The following is a 16,951-nucleotide window of genomic DNA, read 5'->3' on the forward strand; positions in this document are numbered from 1 at the left end:
ATTCACGGCAGTTTTTTGTGGTTTTTGGCAGAGCAGTTGCCATTCTAAGCCGGGATGCATCCAGACAGGATTTGGAAATACTTTACGATCTGGAGTTCTCTCTTTGGATATTACTGAATGTTACTCGTGTCTTCTCTTATCTCCTTTCCTGAGATGGAGTGGAATTTGTTTGAATATAAATTGCAGAATATAGCACTGGACAAACCCTTCAGCCCTGACGTTGTGTCAACATTTTGACAATCTAGCCCTCCCCTCCTATGGGCCCACCATTTTTCTACCATCCATGTGTCAATCTAAGAATCTCTTGAATGTCTCTGATGCCAATGTGTCACCACCCCTGGCAGAACATTCATGCACCCACCATTCTGTTTGTAAAGAGACTACTTCTGATATCCCTCCCACCCCCATACTTTCCTCCAATCATCTTAAAATGATGCCCCCGTGTATTAGCCATTTCCACCCTGGGAACGTGTCTGTCTGTCCACTCTATCTGTGCCTCTTATCATCTTCTACATTCCTGTCACCTTTCATCCTTGTTAACTCCAGACCCCAACCTGTTCTCATAAGATGTGATTACTAATACCATAATGAGCTTTATTTCTGTCAGATTTATTTATGTTCAAAGTAAATTTATTATCGAAGTCCATGTGTCACCATATACTACCCTGAGATTCATTTTATTGTGTGTATTCACAGTAAATACAAAGAAAAAAAAGCAATAAATAGTGAATATGGATGAATCCATAGATTGTGGGACTGTTCAGTGTTGGGATGAGTGAAGTTATCTCCTCTGTTCAAGAGCCTGATAGTTGTAGGGTATAACTGTTAGCGAATCTGGTTGATGTGGGAACTGAGGCTCCTTTACTTCCTTCCCAGTGGTAGTAGCGAGAAGAGAGCTTGGCCTGGGTGGTGGGGGCCTTGATGAAGGATGTTTCTCTACTGTGACAGTACTGCATGTAGATGTGCCCAGTGGTGGGGAGGGTTTTACCTGTGACAGAGTGAGTTGAACCCACTACTTTTTGTCAGCTTTTCCATCATTAATCTTTGGGTCACTGTTCCAGGTCTGTGGTGTCCAGTAATGTAACTGTATCAAGACACCTGACCATCTCCCATTGCCCTTAAGCATATGCTCTTAGTACTGTCATCACCAAATCAAAACAATATATGGTATTTAAACTCAAAAGATTACGAGTCAATCTTATGCAAAATATTGTAATATTTGCATGATTTTAAACATTTAAATTTACATATTTGAATTTTGAGGTAGGAGCTTGATAAACTTCTATTGCATCCATAAAATTGAGAGGCAGAGATAAGGTAGCCAGCCAGAACAATAGACAAAATGCTGGAGGAGCTCAGCAGGTCAGGCAGCATCTATGGAGAAGGGCAAGCTGGCAGGTGATAGGTCAAGCGAGAGGGAAGGTGAGTGGGGAGAAGTGAGAAGTTGGGAGGTGATGGGCGGAAAAGCTAAGGGGCTGAAGAAGGAATCTGATAGGAAAGGAGGGTGGACCATTGGAGAAAGGGGAGGAGGGGAGGAACCAGAGGAAGGTGATGGACAGATGAGAAGGGAAGTGGTAAAAGTAGAAGATTTTTTAAATTTAAAGGTACAGCACAGTAATAGCCATTCTGAGGCAATGAGTCTGTGCCACACACTTAGACCAATGTGACCAATTAACCTACTAACCTGTAGTCTTTGGATTGTGGGAGGAAACTCTTTACACACAGTGGCATGATTGAACCTGTGTTACTGGCACTGTAATGGCGTTACTCTGAGCACTATGCTGCTGTGGCACACTGGGGTAGAAATGTCAAATACTAGAGTGCTTGCATTTAAGGTGAGGGGAAAGGTTAAGTGAGATGTTCTGGACAGGTTTAGGTGCCTGGAATGTACTGTATGGAGTGGCGGTAAAGACCAATACAACAGAGGCCGAAGGGCCTGGATAGAGGCATGGGCATAGACGATGCTCTTAGGCATGTGAATATGGGGTGGGGGGAATAGGGACCATGTTCAGGAAGAAGAGATTAGTTGTCTCTAGCTTGTTTTGCTGTTGTCTTTGTTGTCGCTGCTTGTGGTGCTCTGCTGAACATGGTGGGCATGCTATCTTGGTGTCAGAATGTGTCCAACACTTGTGGGCTGCCCCCAACACATCCTGGGGTGTTCTAGTCATTAATGCAAACAACAGGTTTCAATGTTCTTGTGATAAATAAATCTGAATTACTTTAGCAGAATATGATCCTGATTCTATAAGGACTTTCCTTCTGCCTGCTTCCAAATCTTTGTAGTTCCTGTCCTAAAATCAATGAACAATAATAAGTGCAGGGTGGGGAATGCATTGTCAAAGTTTAAGGTTGAGTTTATTGTCGCATGCACATGTCTGCAGGTGCAGTGAAAAACTTGCAGGCTCAGAACATCAGATAAGCAACATTCACAAGGCAAAATGTAAACATAAGTTATACACTTCTTTCCCCTCAGAAGAAACAACACATTGAGAGTAGTGTCCATCTTCATGCAAAGTGATCAGAGGTCATTGGCACAAACACAAGAGATTCTGCTGATGCTGGAAATCCAGAGCAACACACACAAAATGCGGGAGGAGCTCGGCAAGTCAGGCAGCATCTATGGGTGAATAAACAGTGTTTTGATCCAATACCCTTCAAGACTGGAAAGGAAGGGTGCAGAAGTCCAAATAAGAGGTGGGGAGTGGAATGAGTAGGTAGTGATAGGTGAGACCATGTGAGGGAAAAGGTGGATGGTTCATAGTCATTAAACTGTTCTCATTGTTCAAGAATTGAGTGGGTGACAGGAAGTATCTGGGTTTCCCACCAAGGAGCACTGCCACAAGAAAGCATCCATCAAAGACCCCCATCATCCAAGCCATGTTCTCTTCTTGCTGCTACCATCAGAAAAGAGGTACAGGAGCCTCAGGTCCCACACCACCAGGTCCAGGAACAATTATTATCCTTCAACCATCAGGCTCCTGAACCGATGTGGATAACTTCACTTACCTCAGCGCTTCACTGACTCCACAACTTATCTTTGTCTTTGCCTTTTGGACGTTGGTTATTTGTGTGTAGATTTTCATTGATGCCATTGTACTACTTTGGTGACACAAATATACTTCGTACTGTTCTTGAACCTGGTGGTGTGGGACTTCAGGCTTCTGTAACTCCTGCCTGATGGCAGCTATGAGAAGATGACATGGCTCGGATGGTGTGACCAGGGAGAGGAAATACTGTATCTGTTGATGTTGTTTAACTGAACTTCCAAAAGGAATTTTATAATGCATCCCATATGAGACTGTTTTGTAAACTTGCTCAGGAAATGGGAGTGGTCAGGCCCTAAATGAACACTTTGTTGCTGTTGCCAAAAAGTCAGTGGGTTGAGTTTATTGTCATCTGCACAGTACATGTACACACAGGTGCATAGCATCAGATAAGCAGCATTCAAAAGAAAAACATCAACATAAATTTTACAAGAAAGAACACAATTGAGTGGTCGTAGTTACCAACATGGGAAATTCTGCAGATGCTGGATATCTTGAGCAGCACGCAAAATGCTGGAGGAACTCAGCAGGTCAGGCAGCATCTGTGGAGAGGAATAAACAGTAGATATTTTTGGCCAAGTACCTTCATGTCTGGGAAGGAAGGGGGTAGAAGCCAGAATGAGAAACGAGCTGGCAGGTGATAGGTATGTGGGCCATGGTGTTACTAAAGTATAGTACTGATCAGGGTTGTGCAGATTGGTGGTGATGTGGAACTTCAGGCTTCTACCTCCTGCCTGACAGTAACTGTGGAGATGGGATGATCTTGGCTGGAGCTGAGGATGAACAGTGAATGGTCTTTATCTGCAGGGCTTGCTGGTTGTACTTCAATGTGTTGTGTGTTCACAAATGTTCTTCAGTGACCTGTGGTCACTGAAGTCTGTGGTCAAGAATGGTCAGCTTAAACCAGTCTGGCCATTTTCTGCTGACTTCGCTTATTAACAAAGCATTTCCACCCACTGAACTGCTGATCAATCAATGGTGCAAGAAACAAAACATTCTCTATAAACTCTAGAGATTGTTGTGTGTGAAAATCCCAGGAGATCAGCGGTTTCTGAGATACTCAAACCACTCTGTCTGGCACCAACGTCTTTCCACAGTCAAAGTCACTTAGATCAGATTTCTTCCCCCTTCTGATGTGTGGTCTGAACAACAAGGAGCAGTACGCGGCTGTAGTGGTTAGCACAATGCTTTATAGTACCAGCAACCAGAGTTCATTTCCCGCTGCTGCCTGTAAGGAGCTTATGTGCTTTTCCCATGACTGTGTGTTTCCTCTGGGTGCTCATGTTTCCTCCTACTGTCCAAAGGTTGGTAGGTTAATTGTTCATTGTAAGTTGTTCTGATTAAATGGGGGGGGGGGTGGATGACTGCTGGGTGGTGTGACACAGTCTCAGTAAATACAAAGCTGAGCTGCTGCCACACGATTGGCTGATTATGTATTTGCGTCAATGAGCAGGTGCACCTAGTTGAAGGAGCACTGAGTGTAAAGTGAATAGGGCAGGGTAATAACTTTTTCCTGAAGCTGGTGGAGTGTGATCTAGACACTGAAAGTTGTCTAACCCATCAACTCGCTGCTCTGTGAGCAGAATGGAGTATCACAGCATAGCAGCTGTTTGTGTCCTTTCAGTTTCCTCTCAAGCTGTGAAAACAAAGTGGTTCCTCTTTTATTTCTACGGCATTCATCCTTGCTTGAGTGAATCTCCTCTGCTTTCTGTTTAATAATGAATATTCCTGCACTTAAGTTCTTGATGAAGTGCCTCTGCTTGATGCTTACTATTTATTCCCCTCCATAGATGATGTCTAACCTGCTTTCCTCCAGTATTGTTTTTCTGAATTTCCAGCGTCTGCAGAATCTCTTGTGTTTCTGATTATAATCGCTCTAATTACTTTGCCCTAAAATGGACTTCTTCTTTATTGTAATCTTGTTCCTTCTCAAAGTTGTGCACAATTTGTTATTTTTGTGATTGCTACTTGTCTGATGCTATGTGCCTATGTTCATATGAAGATTTGGAAGCTGACAGAAGGAAACTTTTTGGAACAGTACAGCATGGGAACAATCTGTCTTGGACAGTCCCAAGCCTGGCTGTGTAAGGAGGAGGATTGGACATGGAGCTGTCAACAACATCCAGTTAAAACTCAGAACTATACAAGTTCCAAAGAACTCCCTGGGAAAGGAAGGATCTTTGCCTAGAAGATGTATGAAGTCATGTGCTTAGAATGGAAGCCACAGGGCTGATCAACCTTCAGCCCAGGAAAGAGGACTCGGGCGAGCTGCTGTTGGTATCCTTTGCCTCAGTAGGGGTGATGGGCTTAAGAAGGTGGCATAGTTTAGCCCACTGTCTGCTAAACTAATTAACTTAATGACTCTTACTGCCTTCTGCCTTCATACGGACCTGATGATGGCTCTCAGTCTGAAACGTTGATTCTTTATTTTCCTCCATAGATGCTACCTGACATGCTAATTTCAACCATTTTGTGGCTGAATCAGGTTTAATATCACTGGCATATGTTGTGAAATTTGTTGTTCTGCAGCAGCAGTAGAATGCAACATTTAAACAAATAGTATATAGAACAGTACAGCAGAGAAATGGACATTTCTGCCCACAATATTGTGATGAACCAATTAAATTAGTAATCGTATAGTTAGCTGATCTCTTCTGCCTACACAATGTCCATATCCTTCCATTTTCCTCACAGAAATGTCTCCTAAAAGTTCCTAATGTTTCCTGCCTTAGGCGGGGAGGGTGTGTGTGATCTCCTTTGAAAGTAAGTAACCCCTCTCACCTTAAATACTTGCCTTCTATTATTAGACATTGAAATTATTAGACACTGTCAATTAGAATAAGAAATATACATATAAAACCTATTAAATTGCAAAAATAATGAGGTGTAGTGTTCATGAACTGTTCAGAAATTTGATGGCACTGGGGAAGAATCTGTTCCTAAAGCTTTGAGTGTGTGTTCCGGTATGTGGTGCGTATGCAGAGAGCAAAGTATTGAGGTATTGTTCATGGACCGTTCAACAGCTCTGATGGCAGAGGGGAAGGAGCTGTTCCTAAGTACAGGCAGAACTTCCTACTTTCTTGCACCAGATTGTTTTCTCAATAACTCCAAGGTTCCCTACTCTGCCACTCAAGCTCAAGGGTGTTATTTTTGCAAGCAGCCTGACTCATAGTCTCAGGTTGGCATGGTTACTGGCGTGGGTAGAATACACTGCTTACAATCTTCTTCCACGGTGAATCTTTTTGTGTAAAGGGTGGGGTGTGGTGCTGGGGATGATGAATCTTCAGGAACTTGTCTCTCTGCCAACAGGCCGGTATGTAGGTAGAACAAGTAATTAGCAAAGCTAGCTGAATGTTACGACTTATTGCAAGAGGAGTTGAATACAGAAGTTGGGAAATTACTCAGTTAATTGGGGCTCTGAGTTGCATTGGAAACACTGTATGGACTTCCTGATTTGATGAAGGGATGATGCAGCTGCAACAGTTCAATAAAGCTTCCGGTATTTTCCCCCCATCCCTTTCACTCTTCTATTTGCTACTCTGACATTTTCTCACCTGCCTATCACCTCCCTCCTGGTGGTGCGCCTCCTTCCCTTTTCCTCTATGGTCCACTCTCCTCTCCTATTGCATTCCTTCTCCAGCCCTTTGCCTTTTCCACCTATCAACTCTCAGCTTCTTGCTTTATCACCACTCCCCAACCACCTGGCTTTGCCTTTTCACCTTGTCCCTCTTCTCCATCTCACTTTTAGACTGGTAGCTCCCTCCTTTCTTTCCAGTCCTGATGAAAGTTCTTGAATTGACTAGCTATTTATTCATTTCCATAGGTGCTGCCTGACCTGAGTTCCTCCAGCATTTTGTATGTTGTTATGGATTTCCAGCATCTGCAGAATCTCTTGTGTTTGGCCAAATGAAGTTTTATTCAAATGGTAAACACAAGACATTCTGCAGATGAAATGTGCTGTTTGCATTGACAACCAGCAACACCCAAGGATGTGCTGTGGGCAGCCCACAGTTGTTACGCATTCCAGCTCAGCATCATCTGGTTTAAATCTAGGTTTTTTTTCTGTTGAAGCTGAAGCTGGGCCACATTGCCTCTAGTTAGGCAGTGCCCAGAACTAAACACTTTGTCCCCCAGAAGAAATCTGGTTAGACCACACTTGGAGTATTTTTGGGTTGGGTTGTCTCATTATAGGAAGGATATGGAAGCCTTGGAGAGGATACAGAGGAGATTTACCAGGATGCTGCCAGGATTGGAGAGCATGAGTCCTGAGGGCAGGTTGAGCAAGCTAGGGTCTTGCCTTTTTGGAACAAAGGAGGGTAAGAGGTGACTTGATAGAGGTGTATAGGAGGCATAGATCAAATAGATAACCAGACTTCGCCTTCTTCCCACCCCCCCACCCCCAGGAACAAGAACTGTACACAATAGTCCAAGTGTGATCTAACCAGAATTTATAGAGCAACATTACCTTTCAGCTCTTGAACTCTATTTCTCACCTGGTCAACACCTGGATAATGAATAATTAACCCACTATAAATTGGGGGGTGTGTGTGTGTGTGTCTGTCCGTCCCATTGGGCAGACGGTATAAAGCACTGAAAGCATGCACCACCAGACTCCAGGGCTGCTTCTATCCTACCTCCTGTTATAGACTCTTAAATGAATCTCTTGTATGATAAGATGGAGTATAGTCATGAAGGTCATGCCCAAAGCCCACCATGTCTATCCAGAAGAAGGACCAGCACAGCAGGTGTATTGGGCTTCATGGTGGTGCAACTTGAGGTGTTCGGAGCAACATTCCTTCCAACTTGTTTACAGCTGTGCAGACCAGCTATTGCTCTGAGCAGAAAACCTTTACACAGCCTGAGATCTCTGCGGCACTTTAAATGCTTCATTACAAGTATGTGCACAATGAATACTTGCGGTATAATGAAATATAACAAAGGAAATTGTTCACGTTTCGTGAGCTTTTCCTAGTTGTGTCCTGTTCCAGCTGGATGACAACAAAGGCCACGTGTGCAGGAGCATTTCAGATACGTTGTGTCCTCACACCCACGAAGTTCAGAGGTTTGCAGTTCAATTCCAGTGCTGTCTACAAGGAGTTTGTATGTTCTCCGCATGAAGCTCCAGGTGCTCCAGTCTCCTCCCGTTGTAAGTTTGCGCATGATCAGGCTAGGGTTAAATAGGTGGGTCGCTGGGCATGGCAGCTCAGTGGGCTGGAAGGCAATGTAATTCTAAATTGAGTAGATTCTTCCCTCCGCTCCCCACCCAAACCCCAGTCATAACCATCCTGATTTAGTAATGTATCGCCAGTCCTTTATTGTTACAAGGGCTATGTCCTGGGAGCCCTATCACCTGCAGTTCAAGAAGACAGTTTTCAGCCAAGATGGAATTGTGAAGCAGACTTGACGGGCCAAATGGTTGAATTCTGCTCCTATACTTTCTGGTCTTCTTGTTTTCAAGAGAAATTTGTGAGGGGTGACAAATGCTTAAGCAGAGGCAAGATTTTGTAGAAATTTTAGTTGGAACACCCCCCCCCCCCCTCACCCCAGAGTACAGGAACAAATGAAGCAAGACTCCCTTGTACAGCAAAAAGGCCTGAAGCCAAGAATGGCAGCTATATGAGCTGTCGATTTATATTTAGTGCATGTTCTAAAGGTCAGCGACATCATTAGTGTCGTTTTAATTCAGCAGCAGGCTTGTTCTGAGTGAGGACTTGGGGAGAAGGAATAGCTTTATACAGTAAAATGTATAGCTGAGACAGATGTGGATCTGTGATATGACAAGAGGAGTTTCATCTATGAATGTACTGGGCCTTCAGCCAAACTGTACTCAGTAGCTTGCCTCTGTGGTCTGTAGCCACTTCAGAAGCGGCTGATAGACAAGGGAAGCACAAGACATTCTGCAGATGCTGGAAATCTTGAGCAGCTTTGGAATTTGAGGGTAGAATGCAGATAGGAATCTCAGCAGTGTGGAAGAGCAGAGGGATCTTGGGATCCACATCCATAGATCCCTCAAAGTTGGCGTGCAAGTTGATGGGTTGTTAAGGGTGTAAATAGTGTCTTGATCTTTGTTTGTCAGGGAGTTGATTTCAAGAGCCGTGAGGTAATATTGCTGCTCTCTAAAACTCTGGTTAGAGCACACTTGGAGTGTTGTGTTCAGTTCTGATCATTTCAGCAGACTCAATGGGCCGAATGGCCTACTTCTGCTCCTATATCTTACAGTCTTGTGGTCATTATAGGAAGAATATGGAAGTTTTAGAGAAGGTGCAGAGGAGATTTGCCATGAAACTGCCTGGATTAGAGAGTATGTCTTGTGGAGGTAGGTTGAGCAAGGCAGGGCTTTTCCCTTTTGGAGCTAAGGGTGATGAGAGCATTTGATAAAAGGCATAGAAGAAAAGCTGTATAGATTGAGTGGACAGTTGAGTTTTTCCCCCAGGACAGAAATGGCTAATATACAGGGCATTATTTTGAGGTGGTTGGAGGAAAGCATAATGGGTAGGGATTTCAGAGGTAGGCCTTCAGAATGGTAGGTGTGTGGAATGAACTGTTGGCAAAGATAGATAGATTAAGCACATTTAAGAGACAGTGGGACAGGCACATGGATAGTAGAAAATGGAGGCTATGTGGGAGTGATTGATTTTTGGAACAGGTCAAAGGGCCTGTACTGCTATATCACACAAAATGCTGGAACAACTCAGCAGGTCAGGCAGCATCTATGGTGGGGGTTAAATACTTGATGTTTCAGATGGAGTCCTTTCATCAGGACTGGAAAGGAAGGGGAAGAAGCCAGAATAAGAAGGTGAGGGAGGGGAACAACAACAAATTGGCAGGAAATAGGTGAGTCCAGGACAGGCACGGGACTAGTGCTCTTCTGTCACCTCCTACAAGATTCTCCTTTAGCCCTTTACCTCCCAGCTTCTAATTTCACCTCCCCTCCTCCCCTCCCCCACTCACTCACCTTCCCCAGTGCAAGAGCATCATACCACTAATAGTGCTGTGCATGTTCACAACACATCCCCATGTTGATAGACTGTATGATTTCTCTACCTTCTGATAACATTGATTCCACTAGCATCTGACAAGCACACCCCTTTGCCCCACCTTTACACACAATATTACAGCACAGTACAGGCCCATCGGCCCGCAATGTTGTACTGACCTATTAACTCGCTCTAAGATCAATCTTAACTCTTTCCCTCCTACATAGTCCTTCATATTTCTTTCATTCATGTGCCTCTTGAATGTCCTGCTTATCTGCCTTAACCACCATCCCTGGCAGGGGTTTTGCTCTTGTCTCACCAGCCCACATCAACCCCATCTTTCCCCTCCATCTGCCTATCACCCACCCAATGGTTCCCCTCCTCACCTCCTTCCCTTTATTCAACGCTGTGCTCTCCTATCAGATTCCATCTTCAGCTGTTTGTCACTTCCACCTATTACCTTGCATTCCCACTCTCCTCGCTTGCCTACCTATCATCCCCCTCCCCCCCGATCTACCTATCACCTCCAGATTCTTGCATTGTTCTGATTTCCTCCATAACCTGCTAGTTACCCCTCCCCTCAACCGGATCCACCTCTCACCTGCCGGCTCTTGCTCCACCTGTCTTCCCCACTATTTTATACTGCCTATCTCCCCTCTTTCATTCCAATCTCGATGAAAGAATTCTATCTGAAACATTGACAGTCAATTCCCCTCCCCAGATGATGCCTGATCCTCTAGCATTTCATGTGTTGCCCCAGATTTCCAGCAATCCCTTGTGTCTCCAATTTGTGGCTGAAATGTAATGTCAGAACCTCACAGTGAGAGATTCAGGAGCTAGGCAGCCAGTTGTGACTCCCCACCATATTAGAATTGGGTTTAATATCACTGGTGTATATATACTGCATTTGTTTTAATTTGAGCAGCAGTACATTACAACATAATAACAATAAATTACAATAAGATTATAGACTTTTTTCCATGCCTATGGTTTCATATTTGTGTTTTCACTATTCTTTCTCATTGCTTTTGTGCGGGGGAGGGTGGATTTAGGTGGTTGATGATCATGTTCGTAGGTTTGCTGTTTCCCTTTGAACCAACTTTCATAGTTTTCTTTGTTTTGTGGCTATCTGGAGAAGAAGAATCTCAGTTGTATACTGCATACATTGATAATAAATGAACCTTTAGAGAGAGTGCAAAAAAAAGAGGTAGTGTGCATGTTCACTGTCCTTTCAGAAATCTGATGGTGCAGGGAAGAAGCTGTTTCCAAAGCACTGAGTAAATGTCTTTGTCTTTTCCTTTTCTCCTTCTAATCTGTAATGTAGATGTAAAACGCACGTTACTCTATTTCACCTATCATGCCCCAGCTACCTACAATATTGGCAACTGTAACAGACCATCCCAACTCCTATTCTTGTGTCCTAAACACAGAAGTCCTGATGAAGGTCTCAGCATGAAACATTGACTGTTCCCCTACATAGATGATGCCTGACCTGTTAAGTTCTTCCAATGTACACAAATGGTTCCCCTCTCACCCCTTCTCACCTGTCCATTAACTTCCTCTGCTGCCTTTCCTCCTTCCCTTTCTCCCATCAGACTCCTCTTTCAGCCCTTTACCTCTTCCACCTGTAACCCAGCTTCTTGCTTTATCCCTCCCCTCACTTGGTCTCAGTCATCACCTGCTAGCTTGTACTCCTTTCCCCTCCCTCCAACCTTCTTATTCTGGTTTTCTCCTCTTTCCCCCATCCTTTCTGGTTCCAGTGAAGGATCTTGGCCTGAAGCATTGGTTTATTCCTCTCTATTGATGCTGCCTGACCTGCTGAATTCTTCTAGCGTTTTTTTTTGCCTCTCCAGTTTTCTAGCCTCTGCAGAATCTGTGTTCGCTCTATTTTGGTGAAGGTATAGGGGCAAATTTCTGCATTGTTTTTGGGCAGAGAAATCTTTGATGTTGCCTCCAGTAGATACTACTATTAGTGGGGAGGGGTGTGCCTGTGAGTCCATCATGCTGAGTCCAATTCTCTCTGCATCTTATTGCATTCCTAAGCATTTTGCTGTACTGGAATGTGATGCAGCCAGTCAGGATATTTTTGTCAGTATATCTGAGGAAGCTTCTTGGAGTGTTGAATGACAAACCAAACCTCTTTAATCAAAGATTAGCTTTATTTATCACACATGCAGAGAAATACATTGTTTGCATTGAGAATGTGCTGGGGACCTCCCACAGGTGTCACCACAGTTCCAGCACCAGCGTAGTAAACCGACGATTCAACTCACTTGCCCTAATCTACGCTTCTGTAACATGGGAAGAAACTGGAGCACCCAGAAGAAACTCAACAGTACAAATTCCTTCCAGACAGCAGTGGGAATTGAACCCCAACCTTACAGGTGATGCTCCAAAAGCATTACGCTAACTGTTATGATACTGCACCACTCATTTTCATGTACTTGTGACAAGTTGAGCTTATCTTTTTATTTAAATTTGCCCTGACTATGTAATACATTCATGCAAAGACTGCTCTTGTGCTTATCCGCAGGTATCTTGAAGCTTAAGGAGTTGTGATCATGGTTTCCCAAGTGTTTAGTCAGTTGCTTGGCCAAGCTGTCACCAGCACAGGATCCAATGTAACTTCCCCTCTGGTTGGACATTTGTTATTTATCAGGTGTACAGTGATGCACCTGGCAGACAGACAGCGGTGGGAATTGAACCCATCTCGTAGCTGGCACCGTAAAGCATTGTGCTTTATGCTACGTCACATGAATAACATTATTATCTGCATCTTTACCTCTGCTCAAAGTGAGTCAGATGTTAAGTTTGGTAAGTGAATCATCAGCTGTGTTGTGACATTGCAAGACAGCTGCTATTGAATTTTCAGCCCCACCCAGTGCCCTTGCCCTCTTCCTATGCATGTCCCACTCGAGATGAGTGAGCATCCACTCCAACTGAAGCTCCCATTAGCAGTACTGCATTGTTGAAGGATCGTTGCAAAGTTCAAAGTAAATTTATTATCAAAATGCATATACAGTATCTCACCATATACCACCCTGAGATTTGATTTCTTGCAGACATTCACAACAAGTGCTGACACAAAACCAATGTAGGAAAGAAGACCAACTGCCAAAAAAAAAGTAAATAATACTGAAAACATGAGTTGTGGAGTCATTGAAAGTGAGTCTCTAGGTTGTAAGGTCTAAGGGTTCGGGCAGAGACAAGGACCTGATAAACTGTTTTCGTTTCTGCTGGGTGTCGAATAATCTGAGAAATCCAGCAGGAAGAGGCCATTGGACCCCTCCCATGCAAACTGCAGAGAGTTGTGGATGCTGCTCAGCACAGCTTAACGTTATTACAGCACCAGTGACCCGAGCTCCATCCTGCCTCTGTTTGTACATGACGGCGTAGATTTCCTCTAGGTGCTCCATTTCCCTTCCACAATCCAAGTAATTGGGCAGTGCAGGCTTGTTAATCCTGTTGCTATACTGTATCTCTAGATACGAACAATAAAATAAAACTTTAAAAAAATAGCCTTCCCTGCATTGCATGGACCCTGTCTAAACTTCTCCAAGCCTTGGTAAAGGTACCAGCATAATCAAAGACCCCACCCACCCTGGACATTCTCTCTTCTCACCACTCCCTTTAGATAGAAGATACAAAAGCCCAAGAGCATACATGTATCATCGGGCTCGGGGACAGCAGCTTTCCTGCTCTGATATTGAATGCTCCTCTTGCACAATGAGAATTGTTGTGGTCTTGCACCTCATCTGCCTGCACTGCATTTTTCTGTGTAACTGTAATGCTTTATTTTCCCTTGTACCACTGATGTGATGAAATGATCTGTATGGATGATGTACATTACAATGTTTTCCATTAGACCTTTGAGAGATATGGACCATATGCAGAAAATTACTGTTAGCTAGGTGGGCAATGTGGTTGTCACAGACTCTTGGACTGAAGGGCCTATATCCAGGCTGTGTTACTGTATGACTTGGTGACAATAAATTAATTTACAGATGCAATCCTCCAGCAATTGGCCTGTGGCCATTTTTCTAAGTGATTTCAAGGATTTAACTAGACACCAACAAAATCCTGTCAGCATCTTTGCTCCATCACGCCTGTGGAGTGTGTATACTCTGCATGGAAAAAGGTCCCTTTACCATCCGAGAGGAGTTGCAGGAGCCCGAGACACACCAAGTGTTTTATGACCACACACCACCTTCCCCTCTGTCATCAGATTTCTAAACAGACAATGAACACACAAATGTTATCTCACCATTGTGCTCTATTTTTGCACCAGTTTAATTAAAATTTTAATACATATTATTGCAATTTATAGTATTAATACAGTATATGTACTGTGCCGCTACAAAACAACAAATTTCACCTACCTTTGACTATCAGGCTCCTGATCCAGCGTGGATAACTTCACTCACTCTAGCTCTGAACTGGTTCCACCATGTATGGGTTCATTTTCAAGGACTATACAACTCGTTATCAGTATTTTAATTTTTTTTGTGTATTTCCACAGATTGCCTTCTGTTGCACATTGATTGCTTTTCAGTCTTTCTGTGTATTTTTCATTGAGTCTATTGTATTTCTTTGTTCTACCATGAATGCCCACAAGAAAATGAATTTTAGGGTGGTATACTGTGAAATATACATACTTTGATAATAAATCTACTTTGAACTTTGGTAATTTGTTTCTGATTCTCATTCCTCTTATCCCTGACCCTAAATCTGTCTCCTAGTTCATCAACCATGTGAAGGATCTTGACCTAAAATTCCCTTTGTAGATCCTGCTTGACCTGCTGAGCTACTCCGGCTGTTGTGTGTGTTGCTGTAGAATTCCAGCAGCTGCAGAATATCTTGTATTTGTGTCAGAACTTGTGCTTTGCACATCAGATGTCCAATTTCCGGTTAAAGAAGTCAGTCAGAACTAGAACATAGAACAGTACAGCATGGAGCTCTTTGGCCCATGATGTTGTGCTGACCCTTTAACCTACTCTGAGATCAATTAACCCATTTGCTTTTTCCTATCATCCATGTGCCTCTCTAAGAGTCTCTTAAATGTACCTAATATGCCTTAATAGTGTTGTGGTTTCTCGTGCCCCACAAACGACCAGGAGATGCAGAAGATTCTTCAAGATGTATTAAACTTTAATTTGCAAATCAAAGCTGAGACAGTCATTGAGCTAGTCGCTGATAGTCCTTGTACATAGCATTTTTTATAGCAATCTCCTGGTTTAGTTGCATTAGCATATCCAATCGGTCTATAGTTGCATATCACAAGTACATCCGCCACTATTGTTTCTACCTGTTGACTTAATAATGTTCTAATCTACTTTTTGGGCCACGCATTACCTCATCCCTGGCCACAGTTATCTCTTAGCTAGCCTCTCATTAACACACCATTATCTTCTTATTTGGCTACATTCTTAAGTAATTGATGTGTTCAATAGTACAGAGACAATACAGAGATTTTATTCTCCTACTAAATTGCATACATGCATAGCAAACTCAAAGCTGACTGCATAGTTTTGGTTACACAGCAAACTGCAACTTTATACTCCAATATATCCCCCGAGAAAGAAGACTAAGAGTCCGTGCACAAAAGCCCCAATAAACTGAAGCACTTATTCCCAAATCTCGGGTTAAACTATAATTTTCTGCGCCAAGACCTCAAAGTATTCTCTCCCTGTTACCCTGGGCTGCTGAGCCAAAAACCTGTCCCTTTGTACCTGAGACAGGGAAAAAGTCTCAGAAGCCCTTACAATCTACTCCCACATTGTCGTTTTGCTCTTGTTCATCCTGCAGGTGTTGTAGGCTGTAACAATACATCTTCGGTGCTTCTTGCTTCAGTAATTGCCACGAGCATCGGAAGTTGTTTGGTTGCAGCACGCACTACAAGAGACTAGAGACGAGGAAGAAAACAGCACAGCACAAGTGCACAGCTCAACAATACAATACTGACAGTTATTGCCATTTTAGTCAGCCATGCTCCCCATCCTCCGAGTCTACTTTCTAACCAATCAAATAACTGATGTCCGGACCCTGCATTCTGTTTAACTTACTTTCTTAGACTTTGCAACTTATACATTGCCTTAGTAAATGATCCTTCTGGACTAATGTTATTTGGTATAAAAGTACAGCACTTCTCTCCAAACATCACACAAACTCCTCCTTTTTCTGCCAACAGGCAGGGTGTTCCACTCTGTGACATCCCCTTGTACTTTCCTCCAAACACCTTAAAATTGTGCCCCTTCGTAATGCCACAGTGGGGGTGGGGGAAATCTCTGGCTGTCCACTCTACCTATGGCGCATATCATCTAGTGCACCTCTTTAAGTCACCTCCCTTCCTCCTTTGTAGTGGGGGGGGGGGGGGGAGAGAGAGATCCCTAAGTAACAATCAGGAGTAGAGGAAGGGGACACTGGTTGAAGGAGGATCTAAGCAGGACTGTTCACTGTCATACCAGTCACAGCTGGCAAACAGGTTTTCCTGTGGAGTGATGTTGTCACACCCAGCTCTGTACCTTTCCTTTTCAATCAGAAGCACTGTTGTTTTGCAGCTGCAGTGCAATGCAATTCATTTTTAAAGAAGTCTGCAAGTTACAAAAGGATGTTTTTATATATATACGCGCGCACGCACACACGCACGCACGCACACACACACACACACACACACACACACACAAAAAAGGTAGCAAAAATGGTGTTTATGGGTTCGTGGTCTGCTGAGAAATCTGATTGTGGAGGGGGAGATGTCCCAACATGTTGAGTGTGTTTTCAGGCAGTTGGTAGTAATGAGAAGAGTGTACAGTAGTGTAGTGGGTTAGTGTAACGCTATTATAGTGTTCAATTTCTGCTTCTGTGTGTAATGAGTTGGTTCGCCCTGTGACCACATGGATTTCCCTTGGGCGATCTGTTTGCTCCCATTTCTCA

The 16,951-nt window shown here is 43.5% G+C and overlaps 1 protein-coding gene across 1 annotated transcript in view; it reads left to right on the forward strand.

Annotated features, from left to right (window-relative positions):
* Positions 1-16,951, forward strand: part of LOC132392967 (tubulin alpha chain-like) — a 43,885-nt gene that overhangs the window by 9,422 nt on the left and 17,512 nt on the right. The gene's annotated exons all lie outside the window — the stretch shown is intronic.

This window comes from Hypanus sabinus, chromosome 4 (genome assembly GCF_030144855.1).
Source record: "Hypanus sabinus isolate sHypSab1 chromosome 4, sHypSab1.hap1, whole genome shotgun sequence".
In the NCBI taxonomy this organism is placed as follows: domain Eukaryota; kingdom Metazoa; phylum Chordata; class Chondrichthyes; order Myliobatiformes; family Dasyatidae; genus Hypanus; species Hypanus sabinus.